The sequence below is a fragment of the Pavona decussata genome, unplaced genomic scaffold, assembly GCF_977016875.1.
Source record: "Pavona decussata unplaced genomic scaffold, jaPavDecu1.1 SCAFFOLD_21, whole genome shotgun sequence".
NCBI lineage: Eukaryota > Metazoa > Cnidaria > Anthozoa > Scleractinia > Agariciidae > Pavona > Pavona decussata.
Window position 1 is genome coordinate 5152901 of NW_028145444.1, and position 19330 is coordinate 5172230.

The 19330-nt window shown below is 38.3% G+C and overlaps 1 pseudogene; it reads right to left on the reverse strand.

The window, feature by feature from the left end:
- Positions 1-19330, reverse strand: part of LOC146486383 (uncharacterized) — a 93550-nt pseudogene that overhangs the window by 27442 nt on the left and 46778 nt on the right.

Below are 19330 nucleotides of genomic sequence, written 5' to 3' on the forward strand. Positions count from 1 at the left end.
AATTGTACGTTTATTCTGTTAATACAAATGCAAGTTATTGTTTGAACTTATTCATTATGTGTAAAATGCAGTGACACCACTAACTTTAAAACTTTTAAATTGTGTAAAACCCAGAAATCAAATGGCAGATTCAGGTCATAAATTTGTCAGCAAGCTTAAATTTATGATTCACATAGCCAAGATAACTTTAAACGTCTATTATTGTCGTGCATCAGCTGTTGCTGTTCTTGCTGGCAACCATTTTGGTTGATTGACATATTGATTTTATTTTTATTTTCACAAAACATGGACTTAACATACCGGGTTCATGATTTTACATGAATTTCCTTCTTCGTGCAGCTATTAATTTTCAGCAGACGCTAAAGAAATGTATCTTAACATATCTTTGGTGTAAAATAAAGTACCTCAGCAACACCAGATTTTTCTTAATTGTTAATGTACAGTACAAGTTAAGCAAGAAAAGATTGTTGATTTTTTAATCCTTATTTCACTTATTAACAGACGGCTACCATAATTATTAAAGAGAACAATAAATGAAAAAAAAAAACATGTTAGATTTTTTTCACAGATTTTTGGGTTGCAATTCACCTGATCTATTATTAGATTAGTATGAGAAAAGCAACACCATTTACACTGCTGTGCTGGAAACAACAGTTGGTCATCGACATTCTCTGACCAAATTTTGTTAATGTCAGGCAAATTTTACTTTATGATCGGACATGATGTCCAAACATCTCACCAATGCATTCTGTATTGATTTATGTTATGCTTATTAATGTCTGATCAAATTGATGAAATGTCCTTTCCAAAGGAAGATCTGAAAGGACAGATGTCCTGTTAAAAAAAATTATTTCCAGCTCTTTAATGATTACAGCTACAATAAAATGTTAATCCATGAACATTGAATCAACTCAAGGCCTGCATGATTTCGTTGATGCTTTTTTTTTTTCAAGTAGCGCGTTAACGTAAGCACACTTCAGATCTGAGTGTTTTGGTCCCCCTATACTACAATTTTTGGGATGTCATAGCTAAGAATCATTCATTGTTACACCGATTTAGGACAAATGTGGGTAAGCTTGGAGTTTAGCTCGTCAAGTCCTCTTTTTTCCCTGTCAATTGGGCTGGTGATTTAAAATGTCACTTGTTTGTCTAAGTAATTTAAATGGCTATAATCGAACATAAACAACAATAACTTTAACGGTAAGATCTCCATCTGCATCCACCCACTTATGGTGGTGGTCACCCCACGCATGGCTCCTTCTTTCAGCTATTCATGCTGGAGAATAAATGCATGCTGTTTGGTGTCTTCCCCAGGCCTAATCACAATCCTGAAATACAAAGATGCTTTATTAAAAGGAGTTCAACTTTCTCAATATTCTGGTTATTCAAGCCATTCTAATATTATTATTATTATTAGTTTTGGAAAACAATGGATGACCAAACAGTTACAAATTAACATGGTTTTCTTTGAAGGCAGTTCCGTATCATAATTTTTAGTATTGTCTACATCATCTGACAATAACATTTGTAAGTAATTGTATTTCTTTCATTTGCTTAAATAGTGCTGATTGGATCATTCATAAATGTTTTGAGTATTTGAACATAGGATTGTCCACCACTTGTTTAAAGTGCCTATCAAGTAAAAATTGTTGTTTGCTTATTTGAAATGCCTTCAAAGTGAGTAAGAATGACATTTCCTTTTTTGATATTGCTTAAAAATTGATGAAATCACATGTTTTTAAGTAGGAAGGTAAACTGCAAAATCAAGAACATCTGTTAAAATATTTGAGTGATGCCATTCAAACTTACCACCAGTAATGTAAGTCAGGTAAGACACAACATGACAACCACTCTGCCATTACCACGGCAACAGTTGTGCTTCCAAGTCTATTTCAAAATCAAGCGTTGTTGACCTACGCTGAGATAGTGAGGAGACGTAAGGTAATATGGGCACAGGGTGCAAAGAAAGTCAGCTTAACAGCTTGCCCTTCGGGCTAGCATGTACTAAACCGAAAGTCATTTTAACTAGTTCGAAAAAAAATTCACAGGTAGTACTAATTTATTCACTGCGTGTTTTAATAACGTAATTATTAATTACACAAGTAGTTATTCGCAGCTTCATTAATATTTGATAATCCACGCCAAACACTAGATGAACAAGCTAATCCCTGGTAGACCAGTCCCTTTCAGCTTCAGACAAGTTTGGATGTGTTACATAGAATGATGCATTCTTATACAATTCAATTGCAGTTAGGAGTCTTAATAGTAAAGATAAATCTTCCCTTCCGTTGAGGATAATTGATGCCGAATTATACAGACAGTTCACATCACCTGTTGCTTTTTTTGCCTCAAGATTACTTGGAAAATCTGTGGGAATCAGGCCTTGTCCCAGGCTGTCTTCAGGTAGATTTTTCCACTCAAAAAACTCAAGGTTTTTTAACGCTTCGAGTTTATCATGGTATTCGTTCCCGATGTCCTTAACTAATTCCATGGTTTCATTCTGAAAGTTTTCATTCCCACTTTTGACAAGCTTTTCCAAGTCCTCTTCAACGCGTGGATGACTAACATTCATCTTGAAAATTTCGAATCAATCTTCTCACATTTTCTGAGAAAAACTTTGAAACTTAAGTAATTCCCACAAGACAAGCTAACACAACTTTGAGGAGAGCTGCCGGCAACAGCACAGTCAGAACTTGATTGTGCATTGCGCCGCAAAAAAAAGATTTCCCACCAGAAAATAACTTCAGCTGAAAGGAGCATTTTTGTTTACTGACAAGTTAGCTGCTAATCATAACCCTTTGCATACATGAAAACTTCACATCTTTAATCATATTTTTGATTCTCATTCAAAAGTATTACATCAAGTAGATTAGTTTTCTGGAAAAAAAAGAAATAGTTTGGCTGTCAGTTTTCACTAGAAAGCGGAAAGTGCCATTTCACGCATCAGTGCCGCCGTAAACAAATTTATGCAAATTTCTGGCGAAATGAATATTTTTAGATTTTGTCAAATAAATATTTGAAAGTAAAAATTGTAAAAAAAAAAAAAGGAAATAATAAAAAAATTCTTTCATTTTCGCAATTTACATGTGATATTTTACGGGAAAGCAATAGGACGTGGTCGATAACTTTTCATCAAGTTTTCTTCAACATACCGTGTAGAATTTATCGAAATGCACGTGGCAATGCAAAAGCAATCTACGCAAAAGAAAAAAAACTTTGGTACGTTCATTGAATAATGAAGCATAATACAGACAACTAGCTTTCATTGAAATAATTTTTATTAAGCAAGAATTAGTCATGTTTGAAATTATTTTTACTTGAAGATTGTATGAACTAGACTACAAAGGGAAAATTTCACGCATTATTTCGGGCGTGAAATGTAATGCGATACTTTTTTCAACAGATTTCCCTTTGTGAGATCAGCCTGAAAAACGGCTTTTGGTTCCCATAAATCTACCTGGAAGTTAAAAAGATATTTCTTACAGTAATTTTGTAATTTTAATTCCCAAGAAAACTTCACTTGCCTGTCTGGCAAGTGATGGTCAGAATCCACTAGCCCGATCGCAAAATCCACTAGCCCCGGGCAATCGGACACGACTTTCTTTGCACGCTGGGGCATCATGTGTGTTTGTAGTAGGAGTCTCTCATTCCTCATCTGGTTAAAAATGGATATATTTGGTTCATAGCAAACAAGGCCTAGAACGTAGAGTGTTGCCATGGCATCATCAGTGGGTATCATTTTGCATCTTACCTGATGTACATTAATGATGGCAACTAGTTTGAATGGTATCACTCAAATATTTCCAGAGATGTTCTTAAAGTTGTGATTTTTGCTTATTTTTTCTTGTTGATATCATATTCAAGCAAAAACTTGAATATATTGAGAATGAAACAAGATCTTTCAAAAAGGTAATGGCATTTTACTATTATAAATTTTTCTGGAAACTTTTTTTACTGAAACATAGGCACCTTAAAGGTATAATTGTATAAATTTTTGACATTATTGTCACAATTATTCCTAAATCCACTGACATTGGTCTTTCTAAGGAAGTGCAAATAACTCTGGATATTTCCTATCTTATCTGAACACTCTGTGGGTCAGTAGCTGAGTCTAGTTGCAGAATGAAAGTTTTGTTTGCTGTATACAAACTCCTCCAATTGTTTCTCCCTAGGGTGATTGTTTCACTTGTAATGGGCTGTAAATGATCTGCCTGAAGAGACATAAAATCTTTTACTTTCCATTTGAAGGAGACAACTTTCTCCTCCTTGGGTGCTTGCTTATCTTAAGTGAGATCCTGTAAAATACAAGACCAAAGTAGATCATATTATTGCTTTACCCATGCTCCTGTGTTTCATCCATTTATTTGGAAGGGTAGATGGTTTAGTTCCCAGTAAAAAGCAGTGGATAGATGGACAAGGCCAACATTCAAATGAAAAAAACAAAAAAACTTAAAAATAGTATTCCAGTTTTAATTCATTCCATAGGAAAGCGAAGAGAAATTCCGTAATAGCTTTCTAAATTGTGTTTATTGTTAAATGGTACCAGTATGATTTTAGCAAAGCATATGCCATAAAACTATTCTACCATAATATTTTCCACTGTGATATGTGGGTAGCCTGAACGTGGGGTATTTGATGTTTGGAAAAAAATTGAAATATTATTGTAAAAGATCTGAATGAACTCATTTTTACTTCATTACAACAACAACAACAACAACAACTTTGTGTCAAGGAGGCGGTGTTAAGGACATACAATATACATACACGAATTAATAATTGAAGGCGTTAAAAAGGTCAATTTTGAATACATTATTTGTCAAAAGATTAAAAAGCAATGAGAAGTGAAGAAAAATATGATTTATGATTGAATTATGATAAAGATGACTTTTATTTCAAAAATAAGAGTGCTAGTGTCAGCATAACTGTCCAGAGTTTCGAAAGTTACAAATAGTAATGCTTGAATTTTATTTTTGAATATGTGCTTTGGTAGTCTTCGATACCTTTCGGGAATGCTGTTCCAAATTTTAACTCTAACAATGGATAAAGAGTTTTTATGATCATTGAGCCTAGAATAATTAATATAGTAGTTACCAGAAGATGCTGGGCGAGTATTATACTGATGTATGTCTTGTGTAAAAGTAAAAAGATTGCAGATATTTTGAGGTGCAGAATTAGTAGTTATATCAAGCATAAAGGTTGTTGAAAGTTTGAAGTAGGGCATTGTGATTGGCAGAATTTTAGATTGAGCAAACTGATATGGAATCGCATGCATTCTGAAAGTCAGAAAGTAGATCAAGCGAACGGCTCTCTTTTGGAGTATAAGAATTTTTTCTAAATGAGATTTGGAAGCTTGGCCCCAGGCAAAGAGGCCAGAAGATATAAAGAAAGAAATTAAAGAATACAGACCTTATCTTGCAACTTGTTAACTTCTTCATCGGTGTGGGAATCTTTGTTGATCCTGTCTAGTATTTCTTGAAAGCCCTGGAAAAAGAAAAAATGTCAATGATACTCTCTTAGTGTATTATTTATTATTGTCAACTCTTTTATTAAACCTGAATGCATAAGACAAGAAGAAAAGTTTTGATCAGTAGTGAACAAGGAGGTACATGTGGCAATTGTTTTGAAACAAAATCACCCCAAGACAAAACATTAAATTGTTGCTTTTAACCTGACACAAGTCGTTCTAATACTGATATTTTTACTCACTGTCCACAGCTTTTGAACAATTGGTGCTGTTTCTGATGGTAATAGCTTTTCGAAGTGGCAGGGAAGCTTTCTCAGTAGCAGCGGCTTCTCTGCACCCAGCAGGGATGTCCATTTCAGTTTCTTGGATTCCTTTGATCTCCACACATTGAGGGAAATTCTTAGGGAATGTACTGTGGTGAGTATGGCATCTAAATGGAGCGACTTTCTTTCTGAAGGTGGTTTTCCTTTGTTGTCAGCCTGATTTGATGAGAATAATCAAATTAAATAATCGTGAGAGTGTTGATACTTGTACGATCATAATGATGTTAATCTCACCCTGTTGAATGCAAGTTCATTTGTCACTTAATTACAATAGTGAAATTTATAAAGTGTGCAGTGTTATATACCTCATCCCAGTCTACAACTTTAAGGATTAGGCCTGTCTCTAGCCGATCCATAACTCTAAGCATCAGATGAAGCTCATCAGTGATGATGTTCTCGAGTGGAATGTCAAAAATTGGATGGTTCTGACATCCAGGCTGCTTGTACCAGTCCGGACCAAGTTTCCTTTTCATGTTGAGCAATTGGTGATAGCATAATGGGACATCCATGTTGCACCCGAAGTTTAAAGATCAGCATAAGATAGGGACAGACTTTTTATTTTGAAGAAAGGCTTATTAATAGTCAAGAAAATTCAGTGTAGCACTGTACCTTTCTTTTTTGTGGATCAAGCAGCAGATGCATTTCATGCCCTTCATTGCCATTGCAAGAAGCAAAAACTGTTAAAATAATGATAATAATATGTTTAAGATTGTTATATCCAGGCTACAAAATAACCTCCGCTCTCGACAACGGTAAACAATCACTTTAATGCTCTAACAGAAGACTAATAGACGCTTCGAATAATGACTTCAATTCTTCGAGCGAAAAGCACATGTTCTGGCACCTCATAATATCAACGCAACAAAAGTCCCCAGAAGGGTGGTCGCATTACAAGTCTAGTCGCACAGGGGGTCATGATGCTCTTCCACAGCGGATCCTGGCCCGGACATCCTCCCCACCTGTCCAATGTTGGAGACTTGACACTGGTTTCTGCATAACTTGTTTCTTCTTCGCCTTCTTTGCCTTCTTCTCAACCTTTCGAGTTGCAGTTTCATAAAGTCAGTAAACAAAACTATTTAGATATTAGAGTTCAACCATTTGTCATAATACGTCCGTAAAGTGGAAATTTCTTAGATTCTGGTCTGTGATAGACGACGTTATCAATAACTAGCTTTTCGATGTTTAAAAACGCCTTCTTCTTGTCTTGTTTGGCTTTTTTGAGAAGCGGATGTAATGCCTTCCTAATCTCTTCCACTTTGTTGGGAAAGCCATCAGCTCCACCATATCTTCTTCCTTTCGGCAGTTTTTGTGGGTTCGGCTTGAAACCTACATTGTCATCGCGTAGATAAGTAAGTAAGTAAGTAAGTCCATTTTCCGTAAAGGTTCGGAATGCGGAAAGTTCACCACGACAGGTTGACAAGTCTCAGTCGGCTTTATTCATACGGAAGATCCTTGTATTCAATTCAAAATGGCTGCCGCATCTCTCATGCGTGGATTTTCAAGGTGGCCGTTTGTGGTTCTTGGAAGGTTTTCAATGCGGTAAATCAAAAGAACAACATCTAAGGGATTCTCGGCTGCTTAAAAAGAGGAAATCAGTGAGTTCATAGCTAAGAAATTCCTGTTCGAGATTGTGTCAAGGCAAAACATGTGCGATTGTAAACAAGATCTGCAAATCATTGGATGAGCTGTAGAAGTTCTCAGAAATTTTTGTGTGCTGCTGGGAATCCACAAAATACTACAGGTTTGAATTTGAATTTTACAGTGCTTTATGTTAAATTGCTTTATGTCATATTTCAAATAGCTTTAGCGAAATTTTCGAAAAACGTACTCAGTTTAATAAAGTCGAGAAGTTGTGCTTTAGTGACTCGCAGTGCGCTTGGATCACGTAGCTTCATTCGAGGCGAAAATTGAACGTATTTGCTTTTCAAGGGTTAACACAGGTCTGTCTGAATAATTTTTTTAATTAAGAAAGCTTATTGTCTGTTTATCTCTGTGTCTTGATCCTCCAGAATTTCTTCACCATGCGATCTTATGTAAACCATGGGAGAGCCAATCATATCTATTACTGTCCCCTGTGTATTAAAGTGTAAACAAACCGAAATCCTCCAGCGCATACCAAATTCGCCCATATGACAACATGATCAAATAACGCTGCACAAGTTTGGCACTGACAAGAGCTGTTCATTTTCCCCCTTTGAATTTTAAACAACATTGTTTTTCTCGTCAAGAAAATTAATGATAACAAAGCAGCGTGACGTCGAAACGTCATGCTGTTTTATTATCGTTAATTTTCTTGATGAAATGTTTCTCTAAATCGTTTTATATCATTGTTTTTTTACTGCGATATTCTACAATCGTTGCTCGGGCCGGAAGCATCGATTGGTTGATTTAAAATGGACCGCATGTTTAGAATTCCTTTGGTCGCTGACTTTGCTACAGATCATAGTTTGAAACCTACATAGTTATACACAAAACTTGTAATCGCTAGAGAGATGCCTGAAATGGCAGTCTAAAAATCCCCCTTTATCACTTGGAAAATAACCTCCCTACAAATTTGGAACCCCGCTAACATGTAACATACACGTACCGAAATAACACCCCAGCCTTGCAAGTTTTTGATAAAATTATGCACAAAAAGGGAGTCAATAAAGCAAACAAAATACCTACAGTAAATGTAACAGTCACATATAATTTATTGATCTTTGAAGAGATTCCTTTTCATTTTCTTACAATGACTTTTTTCGGGGTCACTCGAACACAGGCAATAACTTTTCATTATGCTAGCTGAAACCACATGCACTCCTTCGAGTGCCAATTTTTTTTTAACAATTTTTATTTGCAAACATGACATAAGATTTACAATACTGAGCACTATTAACATTACTTACAAATACACAGAGTGCTAACCACAATAATTATATCTACATTGTTAACAATACTTACTATACTTAAAAAACTAGAAGTGCTTACAATGTCCACACTACTGACAGAAATAACGCTTTGTCTTTTAGTCAACACTTTTTCTTATTTTTACGAACAAAACATTACTTTACATCAAATACAATTTTTACAAAAATTTTACACTGATTCCGTACAAAGTGAACAAGCTAGAAAGCAACTGCTAAAGATTCTTACTAAATTAAAAGGAAAAAATATATTTATAGAAAGCAATTTTTAAGGAAGAAGAACTGCCCATCTAAGTCTAAAATTTGACAAACACTTATTAGCGACAGCAATCTGTTGTAGAGTCTGAATTTTTATCGGAAAGTCGTAAAAGGAAGCTCTGGAAGCTCACTACACCCCCGCCTTTGCTTGTACAGAAGATGTGGTATTTTGCTATGAGTATTGAGTAGTTTAAAGCCTACCAATATGAAGATTTTTCAAAAAAGCCGTAAAGTATATTACTTTGATTTAAAGAAAGCTTATCATTTGTCTTTTGTAGCCACCAGTCTTGAAATGTATTCCAGAAGGAGTGCACTTCGGTGCAGAGGACGAATAAGTGGTATAAAGTTTGTCTCTCATTTTTGCACAGAGGACAGATGTCACTTTCGGCTATTCCATCGCAAAGTAAGCTAAATTGGGTGGGTAGTATGTTGTGTATAATTTTATACTGAGACATCACTAGTGCCTATTTTTTGATGTGGGATTTTATTAGTTCCTTGTCCTTGAAAAAGGATACTTTTGCAATTATGGGCATCACCTTGTTAGTGCTCTTTCCATCAATGGGATGTGTCGGAATGCTATGTACCCTTTCAAATTGCATCTCTTCAAGATCCTTGTTGGAAATTTGCATTTCTCTCTTCAAGAATAGCTTGAGCTTTCTCTCTGTATCGCTTGGTGACTCATCTTCAGTGTCCTTGATCCCAAAAAAATTAACATTGCTGCATTGGTTGTAGTATTCTTGTTTGATAATTCTGCGCTCTAGCTGGTCTAATTTATCAAGCTTGTTATTAGCGACACCCAGCTCCTTGGTTGTTGATTTAATTTGCGATTTTAATTTCTTCACTTTTGCTTGGGTGAACTCGGGGCTTTTACGTAACAATTCTTTGTCTTCCTCCTACTGTTTCATTTTAGCTCGCAGATATTCAACTTCAGGAATTAACAGCAATACCCAATCGAGCTTCTCTTGAATAGCATCAAGTTTACCATTGCAAATTGTACAACCATTTCGTTGATGCCCTTCATTTATAAGTTCGTCATCGGTTTGCGATCCTTGTTGTCTTATCCTTTTTCTTCTCGGTCGGTTCTCTTGACCTTTTTCCGTATTTGCTGGCTTTTCCAATTTTTGCCAAAATAAAATTCGCGGGAACTCTTGAATGTTATATTTGAAAAAAGTTCAACAGAAGGGTATTTTTGGGCAAATGAAAAGAAATTTGAATTTTCGCTTCTGTCGCCGGATTCTCGAAAGTTACTGACAACGGCTCTTAAGCATTTCACTTCCATGATTACTCAAAAACCTGGCAGCCATCTTGACACCTATGTGGTAAATTGTTGACTGTATGAAGATAGTAGTCCACTACTCCACATTGCAACAATTTTGTTAGGTACTTTCTCACTGATTCACCATTTACAGTTCAATATGCCCCAGGAGCTCCCATGTTACAAGGAGTAGAATAAGGAGAAAAGCTTTCGTGTTTCTTAACTACCCAAAAACGTGTCATTGGTCATATTTTTCTTCTCTGCTACTAACCTTGATGTCCATATGCTTGTGCCCTTCAACATCGGGCAATCGTGCTCTGATTACTTCCATAACGCGTTCCTCTAATCCTTGAGGCACCCACAGTAGCCATGTGCACTGGATTACAGCCCCACCGCCGGTCCTTCGGTTTTTTTTTTTGCCACTTCTGTTGTTGCGATGCTAACACTGATCAAGATAATTCTTGTTCCCACAGATTAGTCGAGATTTCACACAGATAAACTGTGGATGGACATTTGGGTAATCCGACAGCACAGATGCGCCCCAAATTTGTTGGATTTCAGTTGCAAAGTCTCCAGCGTCCACTTTACGTGTTTGATCCACGATGTTGCTGCCGCAAATTGTACACATTGAAGTGATATTTTGGATATGGATTTCCATAGCCTTATAGGACCAAAAAAGAAAGAGGCAGAAACCCCTAAGCATGTATTACTGTGAAAAATTATAACACTGCGATCTACAGGATTTACATGGAATCATGGGGTGCAGAACCAGTGTTTGGGACCTTGAACTTCAAAATTTGTCTACCGAAAATCTAGGTTGTCTACCATCCCCACATTCAACATGATAGAAGCTTATCGATATAACAATCGAGGAAAATTATATAGAACTTCATAAAAAATCTTTGAATACAAAAATAACACGAAAATTATTCACCTACCTTGGAAAAACAGGACAAAAACAGGCCTACATCAGGCTATTCAACGGACGAAAAAAGTCGCAAAATCCTTTCAAATCCTCAGAAGGGAATTCCAATATGGCAACCAAATCCAGAAAAGCTGAATACGTCGTGTATTATTTATGGAAAGTCCTTGATTTGGACATAAAGAGTCTGGGAACAATGAACTAAATTCATTTTGCGACGCGTCCGCTATTTTCCTCGAGAACAATGGTTCCATGAAGTCACAACTATCCTTAAATATAGGGATTTCCCAGACTGTTTAATAGGTATTAGGCTGTCCTGTCATTGTAATGATTATACTTCCTACTTCATCGAGTGAATCGGACAAACCCTCCATGTTTAGATCCAGCCTATTAAATGTCGTGACACAACCTCAACCTCACGTGTTAGCAATTTTACACAGTCCTCTGCTACCTGAAATCACACAGGTAATTCTGTTAATAACTTTACCACTAGTGCGGCACATCTACCATCCAGCCCATCACCCTAGGCCCCAAGACGAAAAAGGCGTTACCGCTGTGGTAGACGTAGACGCAAACCTAAACCCAGCAGCATCAACAACTACATAAACCGTGATCAATCTTTCGGACCGTGATTTATCTCAGCACGAAAGGAGTATCCTTAGTAAAGGACCTAAGTTTGTTCCAACACCCATAAACATTAACAAAACAGAACTAATTGCTGATGTTAAAAACTGGTCGCATCCCATGCGGCTAAAAGAATTCTTTTGGAACGACAATAGCACAGAATTAGAAATGGATAGTAGTTATAAGAAGCCATCGTCATGGACCCCTAATAGTGGTAGAGATCTAATCTTGGACTGTTATCTATATGCTGTTGAAAGCTCCATTTTGCAAACCAGCTACAACAACAACACCCAACACTCAAACATCACTAAGGAAGAAAGAAACGCAATTACGACCCTCAAGCAGGACCAAAATATTGTCATTTTTCCAGCTGATAAAGGAGCGGCAGTTGTGATCCAAAATCGCAGTGATTACCGCAACGAGGCCTACAAACAACTGAATGGCAAAGACGAGAACAATGAGGAAGTATACGGTCTACTACCAAGTGACCCCATGTGCGATTTTCAGCAGAGAGTTAAAGTTGTAGTCCATGAAGCCTTGACCAAAGGTGTGATCAACGATGACACGGCCAACTTCTTGGTGGTTGCTAACGCACGCCCAGCTAACATCTACTTTCTACCGAGAATTCACAAGCCACAACGTCCACCACCCGCGCGTCCAATTTGCAACATGATCAACTCACCAACTGCAAACATCTCTAAATGGGTTGATGACCAACTCCAACCACTGTTGAAGAAATTACCTTCCTATCTGAAGGATGACAATGATTTCTTACGCAAACTGGTAGAAATCAACAACACCGAGACACTAGCACTGGAAACATAACTGGTCTCTTGGGATGTTAAGTCCCTATATACGAACATCCCACATGCTAGTAGGATGGGAGCATGTGAGTACTATATGCGTGCACACGGCTTTAATGAGGATAAAATCAGCACTATTTTGAAATTCATCAATCTATTACTCACATGCAATAATCTAACATTCCAGGGGAACCATTTTGTTCAGCAGACAGGTACCGCAATGGGGACGAAGATGGCTGCTACGTATGCCAATCTGTTTATGGGACACTTAGAAGAACAACTGCTTGACCAAACTACGCTGAAACCTCTCTTCTGGTTCCGCTTTATTGACGATATTTTTTTCCTGTGGACATTCGGCCGTATAAAACTCAATCAGTTTTATGAACAATGTAACAACTTCGATCCACACATCAAATTTGAACAATCAGTATCATCCAGTGACATACCCTTTCTTGACGTCAACGTTATCCTACAAGATGGCAAAATCATAACCGATCTTTACACCAAACCAACCGACACACACCAATACCTCAACTGGACTAGTTGCCACTGATGACACACCAAAACCGCAATTGCTTACTGCTTAGCCTCAAGACTTCGCCGCATCTGTTCCACGGAAGATTTCTTTAAAAAGCAGACCGATCAACTACACAACATCCTCCTTGATCGTGGTTACAAGGAAAAGCTCATTAAAGACTCAATCAGCAAAGCGCGACAAGTCTCCAGAGAACTAGCTTTACGAACGGATATCGAAAAAAAAGGGCAACGATAGGGTACCTCTTGTAGTCACGTATAATCCAGCTCCAGCAGACCTCCGCAGAATCATTAAAGTCCACCAGCCAATCCTTCATACGTCACAAAGATGTACTGATGTTTTTTCTCAGCCCCCAATAATTGCCTATAGGAAAGGGAAGAACCTAACACAAATACTCACAAGCAAGCGACTAACACCTCTAAACAGCGCAGAATCTCAGCTAGCTAACAACCGCCCATCCCAACTTTCAATCAATACCTCAAACCCAACTGAAACTGAATGCGTAATCTGTCACCGCACCTTCAACAGTAACAAAAATCTGAAGATTCATTTTACCCACAGACACAAGCAACGTCCAGTTGATTCTAATACACAACCTGGATTCTGGCCTTGTTACAACGACTCCAGATGTGCCTGTTGTAAGACATATGGTTTCTTTACGCAAAACATCGTAAGCACTACTACCAGTGAAAGAGGATCAATTAGGGAGAACACTGCGTGTCAAACGTCCAACATTGTTTATCTAGTAACCTGTGAGAAATGCAAGGAACAGTATGTTGGAGAAACAGGGAACTGTATACGTTTGCATGCAAACCAACACCATTCGGATATTCAAACCGGTCACAAGATTATTCCCACAGTCAGACATTTTAGGGCCTGTGGCCTTAAATATTTTAAATTAACTGTGCTAGAGGGTTTACGAAATAGTAGCGTTGCAATCAGAAGAGCCAGAGAGAGCTTTTGGCTTAACAAATTGAAACCCGTGATAAATAAGTTACTGTAATCATGTAAAGTTCCTTATAGTTGTCATTTTGTATGATTACCGTGACCTTATCTTAATTTACACGCGCGCACGCGTACCTTTAATCTATTTGAACTTGTCACGTTATCGCTATTTCGTCATAGTTAACCGTTTATTGTAAGTGCATTATTTGAATTCATATTGACCTAACCGTTACCGTTATTGTCAAACTAGTGTACGCTCCTGAGGAAGTCCGGAACGGCCGAAACGTAGAGCAAATACAGCTAAAGACCTATATGAAGTTGGTTTCTTGAACTTTACAATTAGTGTATTTCCACAATTATTCAAGTCTCCACGATCGCTTCCAGTGATCCTTCATTTTAGGACTTTGTGGTTGGCATTGTTTGTTGACTCCTCTACAATTCAAGTATTAACCATTTACTGTCTTCAAACACTATCGCAACTGCTGTGATCTGTTAATCCACAAGCTTCAAGTTTGACGCTCAAGACCATACACGCTGTAAGTTTGATGTCAATATGTTTTCACGAATTATCTCAATTATATCGCTTATTGTGGCCGTGACTTAGGAGGGAAGTTCATCTTCGTTATTGTGTGAAAGTCGCGAAGATCAATTAGGCGGCGAAGAAAAGTATGCCCAGGGACGATTACAGAACATGTAAAATTTAATAGGGCTACTAGGGACTGTAATTCTCGCAAAGTAACTTCACGACGTTTGCAAAAGGATTCAAGTAATAGGCGGCATTTTTGAAGCTTATCTTCCAGCAAACAAGCTTCCTGATTAATTAAATCGAGTGTGATACCCGCAAATTGTAGAACTGGAGATGGTCCACAAGTTTTTTCCTGAGCAATGGGCACGCCGAGATAATCACACATACGAAGAAAATTGCTTAAATCAGTGCGGCATTGCTCTTCGGTACGCGCAATAAAAAGGAAGTCGTCAAGAATGTGAAGAACTCCGGATGCGACAAATCAGTGCACAGAGATCCACTCCAAGGAAGAACTAGAAGCTTCAAAAATTGGACACGAAGATGACAGTCCCATAGGAAGACATACGTCAAAGTAAAACTGATTATCCCATTTCATGCCTGGCTAAGGAAAATCAGACGGATGAATGGGAATAATCCTGAAGGCCTATTTAATATCGGTTTTGGCCTTAAAGCAACCAGACCCTAAACTTTTAAGTACTGCGATGGCATCAGAAATAGAAGCGTAGTGAACCAAAGAATGTGCCTCCGGTATGTTATCGTTTACTGAGGTGCCCTGAGGGTACGATAGGTGTTGAATTAAACGGAATTCAGAGGGGTCTTTTTTGGGAACAGTGCCTAAAGGAGAACAAACAAAGTTTGGAAAAGGAGGGCAAATAAAAGGACCACATAGCCTCCCGGCCTCACACTCTTTGGGTAGTTTGGTCTAAACGATTTGCGGTTGGTCTAAAGCGCTTTTAAGGTTGGGCGAGTGCAACGCGCAGCGTTCCCCATCAAAACCAACGCGAAACCCAAAAGAAAAACCATTAACTAAATAAAGGCGGAGAGAAGTGTCGTATCCGCTAAGAAGGAAATTAAGCCGATCCACCTTTACGGGTGGTACTGGCTTGTGCAGCGACAGTTGAAATGCCTGCTTTGATGGGGTGTGTTTAAGGTTGGCTGGAGGAACACTGCGGCAGGGTGTCTCGAGCCACACTCACAGCAAATGTGTTCGAAACGGCACCCGATGCACACCTTCCCTGCATGGAAACGCCAGCATGTGCTTTTTGGAAAGGACTGGGAGCGGGAGTACCTTGGGTGATCTCGGCCAAGAATGTGCTGACTATATTGGCCACTGACTGGTCCGTGGAGGACTGTGTCTCCTGGCTGAGTGCGGCTGTGCATTGCGCGTTCATTGCCTCCGCAACAGCTTGCTGCACTGCGGTACAAATGGAGGCCGAGAGGGCCTGCATGTTGACGGCCATGAGAGGCTGCTCCGTGGAGGTTGCAGGTTGTTGTTGATCACTCAGGCCAGGGCGGGTTTCGATTAGTTCTGTTACATGTGCCCGCTTTGCAGAACTTCGCGTGCGTGTTTGGGACGATCGCTTCGGCTTAGGAGACATAACTTAGATAAGTAAAAGTAATTAGATTAAGATAAGGCTAAAGGCCATGTGTTTCCGCTAAGATAAGATAAGATAAGATAAGATAAGATAAGATAAGATGTCAAAGCGCTGTGAGTCAAAGAGGAGCAAATTAATCAAAGGCCTGAGCCAGGATGTTTATTTATTTATTTATTTCATTTTATTTCGTTTTTGTTCGTTTGTTTGTTTTTGTTTAGCAAATGGTAAATGTGGCTAAGTTATACACACATAATGGTGACGAATAACCGAACTCTGCTGAAAACCAAATGGCGGGCCATGTAGCAAGAACTGAGTGACATGAATGCCTGGGAAAAGAATATCAAAGTGCATTGAGGACACACCCGACTAAGGGCGGTGGAATAGGATTGCACACTCATAATATTCACCAGGACACAAAGTATGAATTATGCCAACGCCAGCAAATACAAACTGTTATGCACGAAAGGCAAACAACAGTTCTGTAGAACTGTAAGGACAATGAGTGCAGCCAAAATAGAATGCGCCCAATTACATAAAGGCGGCAAATCAGTAACATCAACGGCTATCACTAAAACAAAGGCATGGCGAGGCAAGTGCGTAAACTTTAAGGTTACTTCCATGTTTCGCGAGTGCCTTCAGGAAAATCTCGCGTACGCGCGCTGCTTTCGATAAAACCACGGAAAGCTATATATCACTGTAAAGCTTATAAATTGAAGTTTGCGAAAATATCAATGTCTTTTTATTTTGTTAGATACATAAGCGCTCAGAGGCCTGCAAAGTCAATAGTAACGACGTGTACTCTCACGTAAAGGCGCACAACCAAACAGACTGCATAATATCAATCAGGAGATAATAGGCTAACAAAGTGTGTCAGGCTTTTTCTTTATTCCTATTGGTTTGTGAGAAAACCCATCCTAAAGATGGACAATGGAAAATTTTTGTAGTCGCGTCAGATGTTAACACGTCACGGGAAAAATATTTTGAATTTCGTAAAAGCCTGACACACTTTCATGCATTAATATCTGATGACCATTTTGGCCAAATTTCGTTGAAATCCGGCAAATCTACATACCCTATTAATTCATTTGAAGATGGGGAATTCGCGCAAAAACAAAAGCCGTGTTTTCGGCCTCGAAACATTTTCAGAGTTTTCACACATCATTAAAATACTTGTCAACGCGCACACGCCGCCGGCCAATCAAACACAAAGAAGCATTCCATGGGGAGTTCTGTAGATACAAAACGATTGAAATTCCCGCGGAAGCATTTAGTGTACTAATAATAAGTTTTGTAAAGCGATTTCGTTATGGGAAAAGTTAAGTCTGGCGCGAGAAAGCCAGCGGTGAAACCAAAACAAAAAAGAAGACGGCGGATAGACGCAGAACATGAAACTGGCAGCCCCAGCGGAGTTGGCGGAGTTGACACGAGACACACAGTTATCACCGCTATCAGTACACTCGGGTAAGTGTTTCTTGCCGATGAAATCCTTAGCCAGAGTTCATTTCATTTGCCATGCTAGTCTTTAAACTATGCCAAATGTCACCACAGGTTTGATGGCGATTTCTTCGTGAGGAATATAGAGGCGAGTGTTGAAGCGAAAGTAAAGCGTGGCAAGCCACCGCGGCGAATCCGGTACATGCACTATTGCACGTGGGCGCACGCTCTAATGGTAAGAAACAGGAATGTTTTTTATTTGTTTGCTGCTTGTCTGTTTTTGTATGTGTGGGAAATCGATGGAAAATGAAGGCTTACCACTATTATAAAATAATCTTGTGTTATGTAACAAAAGGAAATTGGACCAGAGAATGCGAATTTTCGTTTCCTGAAGAGGTGTTGGCCTTTATAAGACATCTTGTTCCCGGAAATGTGAAAGGAGAAATAAGAGAGGTAGGTGGATAACAAAACTTGAATTGAATTTTTTGCTGCGCTAATGTATAGATATCACATTTAACAATGACGAAATTACTTAAAGAAGGTTACCCTAAAACTTCAGATGATAGAAACTGACAGCTACAATGTTTTGTTTCCTCTCTAGGATGCCTATACTGTCTCGATGGCGGACTTCTGCTCTGCACTTGATATTCCGAGAATGGACGGTCAGCAATAAGTACCGCAGCTGCAGCATATATTTTCGTGTGGTGATGGTTCAATTGATATTAAACTTTTCCTCCTCAGTCACAAACAAATTGAACCCCAAATAAAACTGTCTCCCTTTCTTTGTTTAGCTACAACCTGGGGGAGGGGGAGGGGTTTCTCATCTGAAAGTGGCGGGGCCTAAGCTTTTTGACCCCTAAAAGAGATCATTTTAAAACACAGGCAAATACATATATTTATTATAATGGCCCCACCCCTTTCATATGACAGTCCTTACCCCCCTCCCCCTCCCTCCCCCGGTGACAATCTCATGCTGAGCTCAACAATGATAAGGACTTGTCAAAGTATCTTGTTGTATTAATAATATTTTATTAAAAATGTGTGTTAACATCATAATGACAAGTCTGTTTTCTCTCTATCCATTATTTCCATATTTACCATGGATGTGCAAAAACTTTGAAATTATTGACTGTAGTACAGCCATTTCCTAAAACGAGAAGGTTAAATCAAGGAAGGAGAAAACAAACGAAATATAACCGTCCTACCCAACTAATATTATTCCTAGCAAAAAAAGGGCCATAACCTACCCTGAGGGTATTTTTATTCAACACCCAGATGATTTTATAAATAAAATATGAAAATTTATATAAAAAACCAATCGAAATATAACTGTCCTACCCAACTAATATTGTTCCTGGCAAAAAAAAGAGCCATAACCTACCCTGAGGGTATTTTTTTGTCAACACCCAGATGATTTAATAAATAAAATATGAAAATTTATATCAAAAACCAATTGAAATATAACCGTCCGACCCAACTAATATTATTCCTTGCAAAAAAGGGCCATAACCTACCCTGAGGGTATTTTTTTCAATACCCAGATGATTTAATAAATAAATTATGAAATTGAAATCAAAAGTATCCTAATAATAGCTTTTTCCTTTTTTGGTTTGCGAAGATGCATCATTGATATATGTTTTGTCTTCTACAAGCAGTGACCTCTGGTATACAACACTACCCAGGGGCCCCACTCACATACTGTAATGATGGGGGAGGGGGGGGGGGGGTTCAGGCACAGGT